General features: G+C 39.4%; 1 protein-coding gene across 2 annotated transcripts in view; it reads left to right on the top strand.

Annotated features, from left to right (window-relative positions):
* Positions 1-18790, top strand: part of LOC137080929 (uncharacterized) — a 259912-nt gene that overhangs the window by 186078 nt on the left and 55044 nt on the right. The gene's annotated exons all lie outside the window — the stretch shown is intronic.

Here is an 18790-nt window from a genome sequence, read left to right as displayed (position 1 = left end):
TTTTGTATTTGTGTCAAAATTACATATACACATTTGCTTTTCCTATTATATATAGACCTTCCGCTCTATCGACATCAAGCCGAGCCATACTCGAAAAAAACTCTCCGAAACTTGTGAGAAACCGGAAGGAGTATTTTTAACACAGAAATACTCCATCAAACGTCCAACATTAGTTTTTGAAACTTTGTCTATGTTTAGGATGGGAATCCAAGTCTTTAACAGTGTAAAAAGCTCAGTATGCATGAAACAGCACCCCCCCCCCCCCCTAAATTAAATGTTATTTTTAACCCTGTTACATTTAAATTCAGAAATAAGTGCGTAATGATAGGCTACAATCGTGTCAAAGTTTCTGTGAGGATAAGTGTATTACTACCAGTGTATTACTATTGGGGACTTAAACTAGGAGTTACAGCCTTTAGCCTCCGTGTTAGAGCGTCCGACTCTCATGTGGGCGTAAATCTCTACAGCTGCTTTACTATAGTGAAATATCCATTTAAAATTATGTATTTGAAATAAGATATTGGTGGAACTTGATGCTGAAAAAAACACTATAGTTTCAATAAGTTAAAATTAGCCAATTATTTTGTTTCATCTTCTATTATGTTATTGTTTAACATGATTTGTCGTTTTTGAAAGTCTGACATGTCAACCACGCCTTGCACTAATCACAAGAGAAGAATAAAAGATAATGATATTCAATGTGCTACTAGTTCTGTGACTGATCTGTGAACTTTTCAGCCTTTTATCTAACATTTTTCTCAAATGTGTCAACATACCCACATACAAAGAGACTCAGTCCTCCAGAACAGCCATTATCTGTTGTCAGTTAACTAAATCAACTATTATAAATATGTTGTTAGTCCTGATGAGCTGAGAGGCTGAATGCATTTTATTCAGGCGTAACATTAGACTGACGTCTTTGCTTCACACATGATTTCTCAGAAGTGTTGTGGTGGTGGTGGTGGTGGTGGTGGGGGGGGGGGGGGGGCAGAGATGGCAAATCTCTGTACTGTACTGTACTAAACTCTGTACTGTACTGTACTTCAACTATACTGGGTTCACGCCTAAAAATTCAGGGCAGAGATGGCAAAAGTACACAGTTCCCATACTCAAGCAGAAGTACAGATACTTGTTTTAAAAAATACTCTGGTAAAAGTAGAAGTAATGATTTAACTTCTTTACTTAAGGAAAAGTAACACAGTACAGGATTGGAAATTTACTTAAAGTTTAAAAGTAAATGTAGCTTTGCGAATGACAACCCCCTTTTTATGTAAAGCTATCTGGACCACACAAAGTGTTACAAGTGTGCATGCTGAGAAACTTGTATGGGTGGTTCGCCTACAGTGGTTCTGAACCAGAATAATCAAGGTTTTTAGTATATTTTTTATTGCTACGTGGCAAACAAGTTACCAGTAGGTTCAGTAGATTGTCAGAAAACAAACAAGACCCAGCATTCATGATATGCACGCTCTTAAGGCTGTGCAATTGGGCAATTAGTTGAAAGGGGTGTGTTCAAAAAAATAGCAGTGTCTACCTTTGACTGTACAAACTCAAAACTATTTTGTACAAACATTTTTTTTCTTCTGGGATTTAGCAATCCTGTGAATCACTAAACTAATATTTAGTTGTATGACCACAGTTTTTTAAAACTGCTTGACATCTGTGTGGCATGGAGTCAACCAACTTGTGGCACCTCTCAGCTGTTATTCCACTCCATGATTCTTTAACAACATTCCACAATTCATTCACATTTCTTGGTTTTGCTTCAGAAACAGCATTTTTGATATCACCCCACAAGTTCTCAATTGGATTAAGGTCTGGAGATTGGGCTGGCCACTCCATAACATTAATTTTGTTGGTTTGGAACCAAGACTTTGCCCGTTTACTAGTGTGTTTTGGGTCATTGTCTTGTTGAAACAACCATTTCAAGGGCATGTCCTCTTCAGCATAGGGCAACATGACCTCTTCAAGTATTTTAACATATGCAAACTGATCCATGATCCCTGGTATGCGATAAATAGGCCCAACACCATAGTAGGAGAAACATGCCCATATCATGATGCTTGCACCTCCATGCTTCACTGTCTTCACTGTGTACTGTGGCTTGAATTCAGAGTTTGGGGGTCGTCTCACAAACTGCCTGTGGCCCTTGGACCCAAAAAGAACAATTTTACTCTCATCAGTCCACAAAATGTTCCTCCATTTCTCTTTAGGCCAGTTGATGTGTTCTTTGGCAAATTGTAACCTCTTCTGCACATGCCTTTTTTTTTAACAGAGGGACTTTGCGGGGGATTCTTGAAAATAGATTAGCTTCACACAGACGTCTTCTAACTGTCACAGTACTTACAGGTAACTCCAGACTGTCTTTGATCATCCTGGAGGTGATCATTGGCTGAGCCTTTACCATTCTGGTTATTCTTCTATCCATTTTGATGGTTGTCTTCTGTTTTCTTCCACGTCTCTCTGGTTTTGCTCTCCATTTTAAGGCATTGGAGATCATTTTAGCTGAACAGCCTATCATTTTTTGCACCTCTTTATAGGTTTTCCCCTCTCTAATCAACTTTTTAATCAAAGTACGCTGTTCTTCTGAACAATGTCTTGAACGACCCATTTTACTCAGCTTTCAAATGCATGTTCAACAAGTGTTGGCTTCATCCTTAAATAGGGGCCACCTGATTCACACCTGTTTCTTCACAAAATTGATGACCTCAGTGATTGAATGCCACACTGCTATTTTTTTTAACACACCCCTTTCAACTAATTCAACTAATTGCCCAATTGCACAGCCTTAAGAGCGTGCATATCATGAATGCTGGGTCTCATTTGTTTTCTGAGAATCTACTGAACCTACTGGTAACTTGTTTGCCACGTAGCAATAAAAAAATATACGAAAAACCTTGATTATTCTGGTTAGTCACATTGTACTGCGATTATTTTGAACAATACTGTATATATATATATATATATATATATATATATATATATATATATATATATATATATATATATATATATATATGTGTGTGTGTGTGTGTGTGTGTGTGTGTGTGACCAGTTACGGAAAGTAGGGACACGCGTCGGTTCTGGGACATTTTGCGTTATTCACAGATTCTGAGTGTAGTCTCTAAGCTTTCCAAAGATGTGTAACACATCTGATAATATGTTGTGATAAAAGTTGTTTCCATCTGAATGTAGGCCTTTAGAAAAATGTAAACGAGAGAAAACAGCCTCTAAACTTTTGCAGTTCTCACCTTCTCACCTGCCTATCGACAATAGGGCTCATTTACATCTCATTTAGATAAGCCACACCCCCTGTAAAGATGCATGGTAACGACAGGCGCAACGGGAAATATCGGACAGCATTCACACCAGTCAATTGAAGCATTATTCAAATTAATAGCAGATGTTCACATTACCATCTAAAAGGCCATTATAGTAATGGCGGTTTTTGGCAAGTGATACGATGCTAACGATTACAATTAAAACTGAGCTAGCTAATAACAATAGGTAGATATGGGAAGGTCTAAACATGGACTAAACATGAGATAACGTGTAGGCTACGTGTTCTTAGAATGAAACTCACCCCATAAGAAACAGAAAAGTATTCTAGCAGATCTCGATGCCTCCAATGAAATAAGTCGCTCGGGCACACTTTCTCTTTGTCGGGGTCTTCTTTGTGGATGTAACCATCTCTGAAGTTTGCGCTGTGCGTCTGTTTGCCTCTAAATGTCCAATAATTTGCATGTCCTGCCACTCTTTTTACGCAGCTCAAGAATCCAGCCGTATGTTGTACATAATGTCTGGAGAAAGCTTATGTCTACAGGACTGTCTCCCATGCAGAGTTCTCTTTTCTCCTCGTGTAGCATTTACAGTCAAAGTTACGGATTTTCCCCATTTGGCTGTCTTTATCCCCATCAAGTGAGCGCTAGTTCATAAGCATCCGGCTTGTCGAAGAAATACTTCGAAACATTTTCGGTGTAACGGCCACGGTTCAGCTCGTCTGCGATCATCTTTGCGGCGTCCATCTTCATTGAATGTTGATATCAGCTAGAGCCGGCCAGAGCGCTGCATAATAAGTAGCCACGCTTCCCTCGGAGGGCGGGGACAATAACAAAAGAAACAAAAGCCGGCTTATCCCGTATGGAAATACACACAGACAATGACACGCCCCTACTGCGTGCTAGAATCTCCGAAAACAAGCCTATTTCAACCTTAAAATTTTAAGCATTTAAATACACCAATACTGCTTTCTCAAAAACGGAGAGGCTTCTTCGTGATCTCAACTAACAGATTCAGCAAAAAAAAAGAAAATGACAAAATTTGAAAAAAAAATGCTTCTTTCGCAGTTTGCGCGAAAGTTGTGCTGCCGACTTGCGTCCCTGGTTTCCGTTTTAAACGTTTAACAGTAGCCTACATTGCTGTCAAGACAAGAAACATTTCATAGTAATTTTCAAGTTATAAATAATTTTCATTCATATAACTGGCGTGAGAGCGCAACGAGGCTGAACGTGTTGGCATAGCAACGTCATACTTCCTGCCTGTGTGTCCTACAAAGGACGTCTCGTTTAATTCTGATTGAGGACACTCCGTATACTGCATCCTACACAGGACGTGTCCTCCAGAGGACGCAGCCTTAGAAATGTAACGAAATGAGACACAGCTTATGAGTGCATTCACACCGGGAGCAGGAGCAGCGCGTGAGCGTTGCGTGACCAGCAGTGAAGCGGGGGTTTCGGCGGCGAGCCTATTTTTATTGCGCTGCTGACGCTCTATTAAATTGAAAGAACACTTTTAATGGACAAAATAAATATGATTTCACACAAAAAGTGCTTAAAATGCACACAAGAAGCATGTGTAGTGTATTTGAACAATAACGAGTATATCAGAAAAGAAAACGAAGAATAAAAAATATCTGTAGAAGATTTACCAATTTAAACTTCTTTTAATTGTTTAGTTTGGGTGAAATTATGGTTATGATTATAAAAAATAAAGTAAACTAACCAGAAAATAGTTTAGTATTTAATACTCACGCCCGTTTCACACATACTCCGTCTACAGTGCGTGTGCGTTGCGTGTTGCGTTGCGTGTGCGTTGCAGGATCCACACGCCCTGTAGTGCTTTCACATAAGCTGCGTTTGCAGTCCTCAACTCATCCGCTGTTGCACACCACAAACACAGCATTTATTCATTATTTTTTATTTAAAATCCAAAAGTTTTTACTGAACATGCCTCGTCAGAATTGCAATTCTCTTTGTTTACTCTTTAATAGAAGTCAGGTTACGTATAGCCTACTACATTTAAACATTTTATTAAATTCATTTATTCATATTTATATACTTTAGATTTAGCTCACACAAGTGGCAAAACATTTAAACATAGTTTATAGCCTTAAATCACAAACATTTTAAATAAGAAACGTAAAAGTCTATTCAAAAACAGCCGACTCTCGTCTTTTCTTTCGTTTTTAAACCCTTTTAAAAGAAATCCTGCAGGGCAAAAATAACTTTACTTTTCACCTCCAAGAAAGTACGAGTGCTCTCCATTATGGCACTTTTTTTTTTAACCTAAATGCCAGGTAAGGTGTCGTTTTGTTGCTTTACTTGAGAAAAAAAAGCCATGCGTTGACTTTGAAACAAGAGTATATTTTAAATGATATGCATCTGTGGTGAAATGACTAGATTTTCGCGTCAGTACATGTTAATTTTAATGCGAAAAGTCTTCTGTCGCTTTAATGCAGCAACGCAGCGCAGCAAAAAATAGACTCGGTACGAAAACGATCAGTACAATGCTGCAGACGCAACGCTTCTGGAACGGACTGACGGACAGCATCCGCGTGCAGTGTGAAAGCTGTCATCCGTTAACATGGGTACGGAAAAAAATACGCAACGCACACGCACTGCAGACGGAGTATGTGTGAAACGGGCGTCAGACAGGTAAAGGCTCTCGGTCTGCAGCTGCAGTCACGGTGTAAAGTGAAAGCACACTTTTGATGGACAAAATAAATATAATATCACAAAAAAACGCTCAAAATGCACACAAGAAGCACATGTGGTGTGTTTTAACAATAACTGGAGTATGTCATTAAAGAAAACGAAGAATACAAATTATCTGTAGAAGATTTACCCATTTAAACTTGTTTTAATTATTCAGTTTGGGTGAAAGTATGGTTATGATTATAAAAAGTAAAGTAAGCTAGCCAGAAAATATGATTAACTTTCTTTTAGTTTAGTATGTAATACTCAGACAGATAGACCTATAGGCTCTATCATTGTGGGAGCCGCTGCTGTGCCGCTGCACCAACGCTTCCAGTGTGAATACTCTCGGTCGTCTGCAGCTGCAGTCACGGTGTAGTTACGCTGAAGTGCTGCTCACGCTTGCGGTGAGAAATGCGCATATTTCTCATATCTGTGAGGCAAGTAGCAGCTGCTGAGTTTCAGTTTATTTATGAGACGCGCTCCAGTTCATGTGCAATGAAAGCGACCTCACATAACGGTTATAGTCTGTTATTTCCTCCTTAAATCCAGGCAATTGGCCGAAGTAACCTTTATTAAAATTAAGAGACAATTAGTACAAAACGAAAGAGAGGCTTTTTTTACAAAACAAAACTTAATATTAAACTAAATAACAACCAAAATAATTTCTGACCCACTCGCATCTTTGCACGTAGGTCTAGCCTATATCATAATCAGATAAAATTTTAAAATAATATTATAATACACAACAAGTATAGTAAGCTTCAGAATTATGTCATGTCTGAGCTGGATTTGAGCGAATATCATTTTACCGGTGAGCGGTTCATTAGTACACACCTGCGGATTATTGAGCTGAGTCACACCGGCTTTGCTTCGCTTCACTCATTAGTCATTACAGGCTCGCAGTGGTGTAAAGTAACGAATTACAAATACTCTCGTTACTGTAAGTGTAATTGAGTAGTTTATCTCAGGAATTGTAGTTTTTTTTTAAGTAGTTTAAAAACAGTGTACTTTTACTTGAGTACATTTTGCGTGATGTATCGGTACTTTTACTGCGCTATTTTCCCTAAACCTGCTGTCGCTATATTTTGTTTATTTATTTTTCCTGTCAACGTGATTGGCTAAGATGAATAATCAGTCCTGCGTCGCCATGCATCACGTGTGTGACTCCTGTCAAATCAACCATAACGACGAGAGTAAGGGTGGATCGCCTACAGTGGTTCTGACTGCAGGGTTGCCGAACGACTAAAGAAACGTTATCAGCGTGATGGTAGAAAACTGCACATTTCTTGTTTATAACCACCCACTGCAACTTATACCAGTGACGGAAATAAGCGCAGTTACAATAGCAAAATATGTGGGAGAGCGTTGCTTTAATGTGACTATATTGTATTGCAATAGGGAGCACTTCAAAGTCAATACCAAACCAAAACTAGTTAGCAAATCATTTAAAATTGAAAGAATTTAATGACAAAATCTGGTTATGGTTACACTTAAGATAGTTACAAAATAGATGAATGAGATGATAAAACTTATAGCATTAATCGTACCCAGCATGTGTAGAATGTTACCTGAGAGAGAGAGAAATAGAAAGATAGAAAGAGAAAAAGAGAGAGCAAAGAGAAGAGCCAAAGAAGGCCCCTAGAAGCGACAGCCAGAGCAAAAGACAGCGTCAGAGGAAAGAGACCCCGAGCAACAGTTACAATCTTCTTTTATCCATCCCTTGACCATGTGACTGAAACCCTGAGACATTCAAACTGACCAATCAGACCAGACTTCCCCCACAGTACTACAGGTGTGGCACCATTTGGCCTACAGGCCCTCAGCATCTCTTTGTCTTTAGGAATCCCAAACAGCCCCACTGATAAGAGAGAGGGGGTGGAACACAGTAAAACAAATGTCTTTGTTCAAAGTCAAATATCAGATATCTTTGTTTATTTTGGATTCTTTCAGAGGCACGCGCGCGCTTTATGAAAGGGGGTTGTTTACTGTATAATGACTGAAATCGTCAAATTGTCTTGAACAATTACTACAAATGGACCGCAGAAGATTACCTTTTCTAATACATGCATAAATGGCCTGTATTCTGTTAGCGCAGCACAAGCTCGCGGTGCCATCTGCTGGAAACTCTTCATTTAGCTCGATTGTTTGCCAGGCTTCAGTGCATTAGGCATTAACCGATCGGCACTGCTAGATTTTTGTCCCTTACGTCGATTTAATTTAACATGTTAATGCATTTACCTGCTTTCTGTCAACATATTGAAGTGTATTTTAATTTAATGTGTTCTCACATGGCAATTTAAAAGTGTGGTCCATGTATATAGCAAATAACTTAAATAAAGGCGTTCGTTCAGATGTGGATAGAAATGATTCAGTTACAGCAGCTCATGGAGGAACTGACTAAAACTATAGACAGAATAACAAACCAACCTGGAGAAATGAAACTAGCACATCAGAAATCTCTCGGATTTGAAGAGCCATCGTCATAAAGACATTCATGTTTCCATCAACAGAGATTGAATTAAATATGATTTCTGTTCAACTTCTAGATATAAATCCACATGTGAGATTACAAACACTGCTTTAGCGCCGCATTGATGATCAAAGAATTATCATGGTATGCATAACTACTTACTACACTTTACAAAATTAATTATATTACTGTCTTTATTTGTCTATAAAATAGCCCTGTTTATTTGGATACATTTTAGGAGAATTAACAATGGGAAATAATTTTTGTTTGCCAGTGCACAATATTAATAACCCGCACAACTATCAGGAAAATGACACTATCAGAAAACATGAATGTTTAATATTGTGGTCATGTGTTTATTGTGGAGATCAAAAAGAGTTTGTCAAATGTATGACTGTTATAAAAGCTTCTGACCTTTACAGGATATGAGTATGAATATGTTTCTGTCAGTTTTGAGCTGTTATTCTGTCTTGTAAAGGGATATTTATTCAGCACTGTACATTGAGGACATCTAGTGTTGAAACTGATGAATAATGATATCACTGATGATGATGATGATGATGTCATCAACATTAAATACAAATATAATGGTAACACTTACTATTCACTGAGTCAATCTCCATACCGAGAAAAGAGATTCTCTGCACTAGGTTGAGTTTGCTCTTTTCCCGGTTGACCTGAAGGCCCAGACGGGCAAGAACATGGAGAACCAAGTCCCTGTGTTTGCAAACCTGCCATTGCGAGTGGCTGAGGATCAACCAGTCGTCAAGATACTTTAGGATGCGAACCCCGAGTTGCCTGAGTGGCACTAGGACTGCCACGATGACCTTCGTGAAGACACGAGGAGACAGGACCAACCCTAATGGGAGGACGGCGTACTGGTATGCTCTCCCCTCGAAGGCAAACCCAAGAAAAGGTCTGGGTCGAGGAAGTATGGATACATGAAAGTATGTGTCCTTCAGGTACCTGCCTCTTTGCCCCTTGATGCCCAAAGTGCCCTTTTTGTCAAGGCAAAAAAAAAAAAAAGATTACTATTATATATATATATAAAAAAGCCTAATAAATATTGAAATTGGTAGATTTTATTTATACTGTAATGCAATGTCATAATGTTTCATAGAGACATTAGTGTCAGTGATACTGGCCTTCATTCATAAAAAGATGCCAATACAACACATATTTACAATATGTTGTCTGGAAATTGTTTGTACATTAATTTGGAGAGTATCACAAGAGTTCTGGAAACAAAAGTTCTGCAAGGTTCTGCCACAGGCTCAGCTCAGTTTCCTCACAACCCGCCAAGCTGTTAACACCAGGGGGGATGTGGAAGATGTAAGAGATATACAGTACCACCTTTAGACTAGATGTGGTGCTGTGGTCTGCAGCTGTAAATTCAGCGATACAGATCGAGCTAATAGTACCATTAGAGGAGGGACTGGAAGCTACCTATGAGAGAAAGAAGGCCTTATGCAGACCTGGCCGCAAAGTGCAGAGAAAGTGGATAGATTGTGAGGCTGTACCCAGTGGAAGTGAGAGCCAGAGGCTTTGTGGGCAGATCAACATCACGCCTGCTCAAGGATATGGACTGTGGGGAACCACACTGAGCAGATCCACCAAAAAGCTCTCTGGGGAAGCTGAGAAAGCAAACCACTGGCATCCACTTAGGTTTTGCTGCAGGGTGTGTCAGGGAGCAGTGTTGATTTAACTCTGTGGATTTTGCTGTGCAGACAGTTTTGGGATAATCATAGACAGACAATCAGAGTTAATTTAGTGCTTGTGTGACAATTGTGTAATATGTATTATCAAAGACACGATAAATACACAGACAAACTTTTATTGGGAGCGCAGAAATCTTTAATGTTGTAATAGATATTTTGGTCTTGACATCTACATCAGCTGAGATAATGTGATTACAGCGTTAATATTACATAACAATAACATATAAAACACAAAATGTCAACGGATATGGTTTCCTGTAGAATTTCACAAGACATAAATAAAATAATCTCCAGTAGAAGTAGTAAATTTACTGTTTACAAATCGAGTTTATCCAAGGCTATACAGAACCAGAAAAAAACAAGAAAAGAATGTTTGATTGAACATGCAAACAGTAGCTTATAAAAATGAAATATATGAAAGACTATGACAATGAAAGTAATTTAATTACATATCACAAAATAAATTTTAAAAAAGTGTGACCCCCTTTCCTCACTATTCGCTGAGTTTGCATAAAATATTAGCCCTGAAAGCATTAGCAGAAGATAACCCCAGAATTTTTAAGTGTATACCTTTTATAATTCAGACTACACACTTTCTGTGTGATTAATTAAATGATGATTGAGCATTGGTGATGAACACCTGCTGTTAACAAGCAGAATCACTCATTATGGGGATCAATGTTTGGATTAGTTGAAAAAAAACTTTTTTAAACAAATGTGCAAAGGCACACATACATCAATAATCAGCAAAACAAATTAATGAAAGAAACTTTGCCAAAACTAAACTCAAACATAAGAGTGACTGAGCATTCTCTCATATAGGTCCCAAACTCTGGCATGATATTCCTCTCTCTGTAAGGTCAGCACAGTCACTACCAAAATTTAAGATCATGTTAAAAGCATATCTTTTAAAGACTGCCTGGCAATATTTTGGATGATGTTTACTGTGTTTTTTATCCTTGTTATTTGTGTTTTCTTTACTGCTTTGAAAAGCACTTTGGGCAACTGTAGTTGCATGAAATTAGATATTGAAATAAAGCAATGAAATAAATTAAATTAAACGAAAATTAAAATACACGGAAACAATCGGTCTAAATTAAATGCAAATAGTTGCATAACAAAAAAAAAAAAAACATTTAACAAGACCTAAATCATTTAAAGTTAGCTCATAATGAAGATATAAAAGGCAACCATTCAATCTCTTCTCCCTCCTCTGCTCCCTCTTCTCTTCTGTCCTACATTGTAAAATCAAATTTCACAAGTTTGTGTGCCCATATAATCTTAGTGAAAGTGGTAAACAGATTTGGCTTCAGATTCAAGCAAGAATTATGGGAATTTGAACAGCTCATGATTACTTAAGGAGTCTGCATAATTATATCAACAGTCCAGAAGACCCCCCAAAATTGGAAAATAGACTGAATGGAAGATGCCACTGCAGCAGCATTGAGGTAGGCAGGTATGAAACAGGTGAGGCGTTGCAGTGGCAGTCTGGGATTGAGCGGGTCACTGCAGTCTCAAAATGGCAGGGCACTGCAGAGGCAGTCTCAAAATGGCGGGGTGCTGCCGCAGCAGTCTCAAATTGGCTGGGCACGGCAGCGGCAGTATCAAGCAAACCACTGCAGCGGCAGTCTCAAATTGGTAGAGCACTGCAGTAGCAGTATTAAATTGGAAGAGCACTGCAGCTGCATGTATCAAATTGCGGAGCACTACAATAATTTTACAATGCGACAAAAATAGTTATTGTGCACACAAAAATCTAAATAACGACTTTATCCACCAAGTTATTGATGTGAACTTGACGCATGCTCGATATATGACCAAGAAGAGGAGGAGCGCCACTATCGCGTGAGCTCATGTCCGAGACCAACACGTAAGAGTGGTCTAGTGGCTCTAGTGGCTAGAGGTGAAGCATTGATTGACTGATAGACAACTACTGTGTAAGTGTTTGTAACTTTTCTCATTTTTGATTGTTTGTTCATTTGTTGTTGGATAAGTGTGTCTGTGTGGTGCAGTGGTGTGTATTAGTAGTTTTGGTGTATTCTGGTGGTGTGTGTGGGAGTTAGCATTTGTTGAGTTAGCATTTGTTTGGTCTTTGCCACGTTGGGAGTCAGTTTGTTGGGGGCGTGGCCAGCGAGGTATTAAAAGCCTCGTGTGTTTGTTAGCAGCTGGCTAGAGGTGAAGCATTGATTGACTGATAGACAACTACTGTGTAAGTGTTTGTAACTTTTCTCATTTTTGATTGTTTGTTCATTTGTTGTTGGATAAGTGTGTCTGTGTGGTGCAGTGGTGTGTATTAGTAGTTTTGGTGTATTCTGGTGGTGTGTGTGGGAGTTAGCATTTGTTGAGTTAGCATTTGTTTGGTCTTTGCCACGTTGGGAGCAAGGTTATTTTCGTAAACGAAAACTGAAACGAAGACTAAAACTATTGGTCAAAAAACATTTTCGTAAACTGAAATAAAATTAAAAAATCTGAATAAATAAAAAACTAAAACTAAACGAAACTAACTACTCTTACTAAAAAACTAACTGAAATAAAATAATAATTAGCAAAAATAAATATTCGTTTTCGTTATTAATAAGCTCTCTTTAATGTGGTGGAAAATCTGACTGTGGCGGTTGAGGGAGTGTGTATATTGCACTACTGCGCGTGAAGTGATCTGAGGAGGAGATTAACCGCTGTCCTGACGGACGCGTGCAGACAGGCAACACGCTAGTCCTAAACGGCAGTTCACAAAGAATCAACTCGTCCGTGGCAGTGAAATGGGAAATAACACAAGGTAATGAGATGCACGTTGAACTTCTTTTAACTTAAGCTCACTGTTTTAGAATGCCGTTTCTTACGCGACGAGAGATGCAGGCGCAAAAGTCAGCAACTAGTAGCAAGTACTAGCCTACTGTACGTTTGAGATTTCATGTTTGCATAATATTGACAGGCTCAAAGGTGTTATCATAATCATTTACTTCTAATAATATTATTATCTGTGTGGAGACATTTCCCCACAAAGTAGGGAATACCAGGACACACACATACACACGTTTCACTATAAGTGAGGACATTGCATGGACTTCCATTGATTTTATATCAGGTTAATGATATTTTATATCCCCTAACCCAATCCCTAAACCTACCCATCCCAAGAACGTGCAAAACAATAGATTTAAATAAAAACATGTTTTGGCCGATTTATAAGCCTTTTTAACTAGTGAGGACATTTGACTGGTCCTCACTAGTTAAAAAGGCTTATAAATAATAATAAAGTTATCATAATATTTTACTAGATAAATGAGGGCATTGGTCCCCTTTACAATTATAGCACAACAAACACACACACACACACACACACACACACACACACACACACACACCACAACAGTGTGTGTTGGCTGTATTCAGATGACTTTAGCTAGCCTACATTGTACTACTGAGGAAATTAAAATAAGCTTTTAATTGTTTAACAATATTTCATCTTTGTTATGAATGAGTTTGTCTGGAATTTATAATTTTTACTTTTATATTTTACGTTGCATTTATTTTGTTCTTTAAGATAGATCCTCTGAGTATTAGCCTATGTCAAAAATATCAAATATAATTTTATTAATATCAAAATATAATTTATTTCATTTTTAATCTCCAGATCGTTGTTTGTATAGGTCATAGTTTGACTCAAGCTTTTTTGCTCAAAGGTGAAGACCCAGCTTTATGCATGTTTTGTAAGACCTTCCTGGGTTTAAACAATAATGCTCGTTTATCAAGTGATTTCACTTAAGGATGTAAGATTAAACTCTAATCTGTGCAAACATTAAACTTTGCTGAAATTAAAAACATTGATTTGGTCTCCACTTCATTATGGTAACTCTGCTAAACTATAATTACTAAAACTAAAACTGAAACTAAATAAATAAAAACTAAATAGAAATGTATTTGCAAAATAAAAACTAAACTAAAACTAGCAAAACCATTTGTAAAACTAACTAAAACTAAACTGAAATTTGTAGCAAAATTGAAAACGATACTAAAATAAAAACTAATTTCAAAAAGCAAAACTATAATAACCTTGGTTGGGAGTCAGTTTGTTGGGGGCGTTCCCAGCTGCTTTCAATAACGATACTCAAGTGAGTATAAATAGGGTGATAGTCCGCGGCAGCGGAAGCGGCAGTGTGAAGCCCTCCTTGTTTGAAGACCGACGAGTGTAAAGACTTCAACTCTTCCCTGTGCAAGACCGATGAGTGTAAAGACTTCAACTCTTCCCTGTGCAAGACCGACGAGTGTAAAGACTTCAACTCTTCCCTGTGCAACTCCTCGCGAGCAAGGACCTCGACAAGCCACTTGAGTATCATCTTCCTTTTCATTATTTGTGTTCGGCTCTTTTCTAATTCCGATCTGGCCTTTTCTCTGATCTGTATTCACCATGTGCTTTCAAATCTCAACTATAACTACTAGCACTCGTAATTCACGCTCTGTACGCACGAGACGCCGCAATCCTAATAATTTGCGCTATATCCTAACATCCTCTGCTACTTTACTCTCTATTCCAATTGGTCTCTGGAATTGTCAGTCTGCTGTAAACAAAGCAGACTTCATTTCATCTATGGGGACTCATTCTCAGCTCAGCCTCATGGCCCTAACTGAGACCTGGATCAAACCAGAGGACACTGCCACTCCTGCAGCCCTTTCAACCAATTTAACTTTTTCACACACTCCTCGGCCTATTGGGAGGGGTGGGGGTACTGGTTTGCTTATCTCAAATGATTGGAAATTTGATCCATTACCATCTCTACCGGCCAGTTCATTTGAATCGCACTCAATCACTGTTACTCACCCTGTTAAAATCCATGTGGTAGTTGTCTATCGTCCTCCAGGTCACCTCGGTAACTTTGTGGAGGAGTTGGATGTGTTACTTTCTAGCTTCCCTGAGGATGGCACTCCACTGATTCTGCTTGGTGACTTCAACATCCATCTTGATAAACAACTAGCTGCAGACTTCAGCACTCTACTGACTTCATTTGACCTTAAGTTAGTATCTACTACGGCTACTCACAGATCAGGTAACCAATTAGACCTCGTCTACACACGCAACTGCTCCACGGACAACACTTTAGTTACTCCATTACACACCTCAGACCACTTTCTCATCACTCTTAACCTCATACTGACTCCTGATACAACACGCACTCCTACACAGATTACCTTTCGGCGTAATCTACGCTCACTCTCTCCCTCTCGCCTATCCACTATGGTTTCATCTTCACTCCCTCCACCTGCTCAGTTCTCAGCACTGGACACTAACAGTGCTACCGACACTCTTTGCTCCACTCTAACATCCTCCTTAGACAGTTTTTGCCCCCTCTCATCCAGACCAGCCCGCCCCACCCCATCTGCCCCCTGGCTGTCTGAAGTTCTCCGTGAACATCGCTCTGGACTCAGGGCGGCAGAGAGGAAATGGCAGAAATCTAAAAACAATACTGACCTTACCTTGTATCAGTCGCTTCTCTCTTCTTTCTCTACAAATGTCTCCACTGCTAAAACAACTTACTACCACAACAAAATCAACAAATGCTCTGACTCTCGCAAACTCTTTAAAACATTCTCCTCTCTCCTTTGTCCTCCTCCTCCCCCTCCTTCATCAACTCTTACAGCTGATGACTTTGCATCATTTTTTAGAAACAAAACATCACTCATCAGCAAACAGTTCTCCTCATCACAAACTGACAAGCACATCTCAACAACTAACACGAACACGCTTCCATCCTTCTCTCCGCTCTCCGAGGCAGATATTTCTAAACTCATCCTTTCCAATCACCCTACTACCTGTCCACTTGATCCTATTCCCACTCACCTCCTTCAGGCTATTTCTTCTTCAATCACTCCTGCACTCACTCACATTGTCAACACTTCTCTTCACACGGGAACCTTTCCCACAGCATTTAAGCAGGCTCGGGTAACCCCACTGCTTAAGAAACCCTCTCTGAATCCAGCACTTTTAGAAAACTACCGACCGGTATCCCTTCTGCCTTTCATTGCAAAGACCCTTGAGCGAGTTGTGTTCAATCAACTCTCTATGTTTCTTGAAAGGGACAACCTCCTAGACAACAACCAATCCGGCTTCAAAAGCGGCCATTCGACTGAGACTGCCTTGCTCTCGGTAACTGAGGCACTGAGACTGGCAAAAGCAGCTTCCAAATCCTCAGTGCTCATTCTGCTGGATCTGTCTGCTGCTTTTGACACAGTTAACCACCAGATCCTCCTGTCAACACTTAAGACGATGGGTATCTCAGGAACTGCCCTCCAGTGGTTCAGGTCTTACCTCTCTGGTAGGTCCTACAGGGTGTGATGGAGAGGTGTAGTGTCTAAGTCACATCATCTAGCTACTGGGGTTCCCCAGGGCTCAGTCCTTGGACCACTTCTCTTCTCCATCTACATGTCATCATTAGGTTCCGTCATTCAGAAACATGGCTTTTCCTATCACTGCTATGCTGATGACACTCAACTCTACTTCTCATTTCAACCAGATGATCCTACAGTCAGTGTTCGTATCGCTGCCTGTCTGACAGACATTTCTGACTGGATGAAAGAGCATCATCTTAAACTCAATCTTGCAAAGACAGAATTACTTGTTTTCTCAACCAACCCAGCACTTCATCAAAATTTCTCCATTCAGCTTGGTTCATCGACCATAACTCCATCAAGGACAGCCAGGAACCTTGGAGTTGTGATTGATGACCAGTTAAACTTCACTGACCACATTACTGCAACAGCCCGGTCCTGCAGATTTGCTTTATACAACATTAGAAAGATTAGACCCTTCCTATCAGAACAGGCTGCACAACTCCTGGTTCAAGCTCTTGTTCTCTCCAGACTGGATTATTGTAATGCTCTTCTGGCTGGGCTTCCAGCATGCACTATCAAACCCTTGCAGCTGATCCAGAATGCAGCGGCGAGAGTGGTCTTTAATGAGCCAAAGAGAACGCATGTTACGCCTCTCTTCATCAGACTGCACTGGTTGCCAATGGCTGCTCGCATCAAATTCAAGGCTCTAGTTCTCGCCTACAAAACAACCACTGGTTCTGCACCATTATACCTAAACTCAATTGTTCAGACTTACACACCCTCCAGAAGCTTGCGTTCTGCGAATGAGCGGCGCCTCGTGGTTCCTTCCCAAAGAGGCATGAAATCGCTCTCACGGACATTTTCCTGGACCGTTCCCACCTGGTGGAATGACCTGCCGATCTCAATTCGTGCTGCCGAGTCTGTAGCCATTTTTAAAAAACATCTTAAGACACATCTTTTCCAATTGCACTTTTCCTATTGCACTTGACCAATACAGAATAGCACTTACTGATCATATCTATGTCTCTCATCCGGATTTGTGCCTTCAGGCGGGTATGTTACATAGTTATCATAGCTACCAAAATCCAGTGTTCTGTATTTTGCGTACGTGAGTTTTTGCTGTCGATGGCTATTGCTGCGCGTTTAGCTAGAATGCCATACAAAACCAACCCATTGGGCCACTGAATCCGCATTAACGACAACAGTTGGGGCATCAGCCTTAGTCCTAATGGGTTGTTAACATAGCTATCCAAATCCAGTGTTCTGTATTTTCCGTACGTGAGTATTTGTTGTAGCTGGCTATAAAAAAAAAAAAAAAAAAAAAAAAAAAGTTGTGTACTTTGCTAATTAATTGAGATTTCTTACAGCTCTTACAGGTTGTTGGCTTTGTTTGTTTCGTTGCTTCTATTGCTCTACCCTTTTTTGTAAGTCGCTTTGGATAAAAGCGTCTGCTAAATGATTAAATGTAAATGTAAATGTAAGACAATAACTTGGCGGATAAAGTCGTAATTTAGATTTTTTTTTTGCGCACAACAACTATTCTCGTCACTTCGTAAAATTATTGTACAGCCACTGTAGTGAGATGGACTTGGTATCGACGTTTTTAGTGCCTTTTATGGGTCTTGTGAGTGTGAATGTACTGAATGCCAATGGAGGCCTATCTGAAGCCTTTCTCTGCCATCAGCTTTCAACAAAAAATATCTTAATTTGTGTTCCGAAGATGAACGAAGGTGTTACGGGTGTCGAACGACATGAGGGTGAGTAATTAATGACATCAATTTCATTTTGGGGTGAACTAGCCCTTTAAAGACAGCTCATTATTTCATTTCACTCCACCTTCTGGGCTCTTTCCACAGCCACGCCCCCAAAACACATGAACGCGCGACGCCGACCGCTCAGCTGGAAGACGCATTATTTACCTCAGACGAGCGGAGTACATGTAGTGGCATCAGGTCAGAATCACATGTAATAAAACATCTAACGTTATCAGTATGAATATAAACAAATGAAAGTAGTACTCATTATAAAGCTAGAATACCGATACTGGTAAAGTTTAATTTGATTTGGTAACGAGCTAGATATATTTATAAGGCAAAGCTAAAAACGGGTAGCATTGATACATTTTTCAATAACATCAGTTTCACAGATACAAGAAAAAAACATCAGTAAACATAGGTAGAGAATATAAAAACAAACCAACGGCGGAAATAAACGAGCAGGTAAAGTTCCCAGTGAACATGGCAAAAAAGTTTAGACAGAGGGTAGTAGCTAAAGCTAATTTAGTTCTAAAAAATGTTCCT

This window comes from Pseudorasbora parva, chromosome 1, assembly GCF_024679245.1.
Source record: "Pseudorasbora parva isolate DD20220531a chromosome 1, ASM2467924v1, whole genome shotgun sequence".
NCBI classification, from domain to species: domain Eukaryota; kingdom Metazoa; phylum Chordata; class Actinopteri; order Cypriniformes; family Gobionidae; genus Pseudorasbora; species Pseudorasbora parva.
The sequence above is the reverse complement of the archived record's forward strand: the minus strand, read 5'-3'. Positions and strand labels throughout refer to the sequence as shown.